Source organism: Elephantulus edwardii, unplaced genomic scaffold (genome assembly GCF_000299155.1).
Source record: "Elephantulus edwardii isolate Elephantulus edwardi_28Jun2011 unplaced genomic scaffold, EleEdw1.0 scaffold00044, whole genome shotgun sequence".
NCBI classification, from domain to species: Eukaryota; Metazoa; Chordata; class Mammalia; order Macroscelidea; family Macroscelididae; genus Elephantulus; species Elephantulus edwardii.
The window spans coordinates 10,893,135-10,896,480 of NW_006399794.1; the positions used below are offsets into that span (position 1 = coordinate 10,893,135).

At 36.4% G+C, this 3,346-nt stretch overlaps 1 pseudogene; it reads left to right on the forward strand.

Annotated features, from left to right (window-relative positions):
• Positions 1-1,097: 1,097 nt before the first annotated feature.
• Positions 1,098-2,256, forward strand: LOC102854516 (annotated as a pseudogene).
• Positions 2,257-3,346: the final 1,090 nt, after the last annotated feature.

Sequence of the window (3,346 nt, forward strand, 5' to 3'; positions counted from 1 at the left end):
ATGCATGCCTAATTTTATGTCAGAAATTTGATCTTAGACACACTTTGAGTGTGAAAACAAAGTAAGAAATAAAAGTAGGTCTTATTTTAATAAAACAAAACTTAATATTATTAAGGCCAAAGAAAATCTTAGGTTTTTTAACACTTGAAAGACTTCATTTCCAGAATTTATATATACAAAGCTAGTTCTTATTTTTCAAACCTGTTTTTTAAAATTTAAGTGTTACTTACCATTAGTAGTAATTTTTAATTTTATGCCTTTCAAAATTATGGCTCTTGTTTGGATTTTGTTTGTGTTTTTCTTTGTTCTGTATTATTCATATAATTTGTATTTTGTTGTACTTGTTTATATATTGTATGTTGTTTGCAGTTCTCATTGTATCACTAAATTTTTTATATTTCCACTTCTGCATCTTAAAGATTTAGTTAAGTGACTATTGTACTGAAAATTTTTGTTACTATTTATTCCATTTTCAACGTTCACGTATTTGGTTAAATGTAAAAAAAAAATTTAAAAAACACATGAATAAATGAATATATATTTTCTTACCTGAGAACTTAATCCAAGTCATGACAAGGAAGAAATAATCAGAACTACAGAAGATGTTTTTATTCACTCTTCCTTCTATTGTGTAATATCACATAATTTACAAAAATGTGAGCAGCTCCATCTAAACACATTTAGCCTGAATCATCGTGGGAAGCATTTCCAACCCCAGCATTTCTGTTTTCTCATTCACTTAATAAGATTGAGAAAGAAATTCCCTAAGAGACTTAGCAGTTTGTGGTTTTTAAAAAAAAAGTATACTAATCAAAAGATGCCTTTTGCAGTAATTTCTGAGAAGAATGAGATTAGAGATAAGTGGAAGGAGAGTGAGTATCTTAAATCAAACTCTTATGAGAGTACCAGACTGCCAAAGACAAGCATGGTGGTGACCATTTTTTGTTCACCCCAAAGAGTCAGTCTGGTCTTGGCCAATCTGCTTACAGAAAGAAAATGGGAATGACTCAGAGCTGGGCAAATAAGGAGAGCAGGACCAGCTGTTGCTTATATTTGCTTTTGTCACAGCTGTGTTCACAAGCAACTACTCGGTCACAATGGTTCATCTTACTGATGGTGAGAAGGCTCTTATCAATGGCACCTGGGAAAAGGTGAACATAGACATACTTGGTGTTGAGGCCCTGGGCAGGTGAATGTTTAAGGCAAGTTTAAGGATGCTTGAATGGGGTTGGGCATATGGAAAAAGAACAGTCTTCCAGGTTTCTGACAGGTACTGACTCTGTTTCTTTTGCCCATCAGCCCGCTGATTGTATACCTGCTGATTGGACTCAGAGGTTCTTTGAATCCTTTGGAAACCTGTTTTCTCCTATTGCTATCATGGGCAAACGTAAGGTGGCAGTCATGGCAAAAAAGTACTGAACTACTTCAGTGATGGGCTGAAAGATATGGACAAACTCAAGAGCACTTTTGCCTATCTGAGTTAGCCACACTGTGACAAGCTCCAAGTGGATCCTGAGAACTTCAGGGTGAATCTAGGAAATAAATGTCCTTCCCCCCCCACTTTAATGGTCAAATGCATATCACTGGGAGGAAGTTTCAGTTGAGAAATGGGATGTGAGATTCTGACTAAATTCTATAAACTCTTCAGGGTCTTTCTGGGTTTTTAAACAGCCTTCTCATGCAAACCATTCTTTTCCCCACTACATGGCTTTTCTTTCAATACTTTATCATAAATTTATTTACTAACAAAGAAAACTATTTTTCTTTAAAAATACTTTTTTTTTCATTTAGTTCATTGTGGGTCCCCCCCATCTTTTTTCTCTATTTTTATAATTTACACCTTTCTAGTAAGGAAGAGAAGATGGATCTTTCTGACATTTTATGGGTCTTAAAAATATCACTGATAACAAAAGATCTAAGAGAAGATGGGTGGGAGAAATTTATGTGCATAAATTTAGGTTGATATGGGAATTTTAACATCAGTATTAGAGCTAAGATTCAGTCATTGTACTGCTCAAATTTTGTATATGCAATCCAAGCATGTTCGTAGATTGTGAGGAAGCTGAAGTATCTTACCTACTCTGGAACACTCTCTTAACCAGTTAATGTTTCTTTTCTCCTCCTTGGCTCCTGGGCAAAGTGCTAGTGCGTGTGATGGCTCTCCACATTAGTGTAGAATTCACCCCACAAGTTCAGGATGCCTTTCAGACGGTGATAGGCTGTGTGGCTATTGCCCTGGCTCACAAATACCACTAAGAACCTGCCTTTTTTTTCTTGGAATTCATAGGAAGCCACTGTTTCTCTAAATTTTACCTCTGCGTTGAGAGATATAATGCTGACTCTCAAACTATATCTGACTAGTAAAGAACTTTCAACTCAATTTTGTGATTGCACTAGTTTATTAATGGGAATAATTCTTTCACAGGCAAAGTGATTGGGAAGGTTTAGCAGATACAAATGATGTTGTTTCTGCTGTTAGGTGTATTTGAGTCAATTATGGCTCATAATGAATTTATAAACAACAGATCTAAATCCTGTTGAATCTTGTGCCAGTCTCATCATATCTGATATACGTTAGGTCATTGCTGCAGTCACTTGGTAAATCCATCTCATTGAGATTCTTCCTCTCTTTATCTAACCTTGAATCTTCCTAAGTATGATGTCCTTTTACAAGGATTAGACTCTCTGAAACACATGAACAGTGTGTGCAATGAAGTTTTGTCATACTTGTCTCTAAAGAACAATCTAGCTGCACATTGTACAAGAAAAGTCTGTTCTATTGACAATCCAGAAGCCATTCAGCATTCTTCTCTAACACTAAAACTCAAAGGCAGCAGCTATTCTTCTGTTATCAGTATTTAGATCCATAGCAAATAGTGTCCTGGGCTTCCTGCTGTCCTTGCAAGCTCAGGCCAAGGAACGACCCCTCACACTCTCTGCTCATTTCTCCCTCCCTCCCTATCCAGACTCCCCCTTGTCAACCTTGTAAATGTGGGAAGGAAGAAAGGAGAGAAGGGAGGTTTCTAAGATGATGGTCTGAATCAGAAGCACCTTAGTCTTTAAACTGACATCATTGCTTCTCAGCACTTTGGAGAGACCGCTGGTAGAAAACTTACTCTATGCAATAGCTCTTCAATATGAGATACATGTGAACATGAAGAAAGCCAAAATATTCACCAGTGGGTCAACAGGCAACATAATAATAGATGGAGAAGAGATAGAGATTGTCAACTATTTCATCTTATTGGACACACAATAAACATCCTTGGTACCAAGAATCAGGAAAACAAAAGATCCTTGGTAGCAAGCATTTAAACTTCTCTTTACTTTCAGCAAGCAACATTGT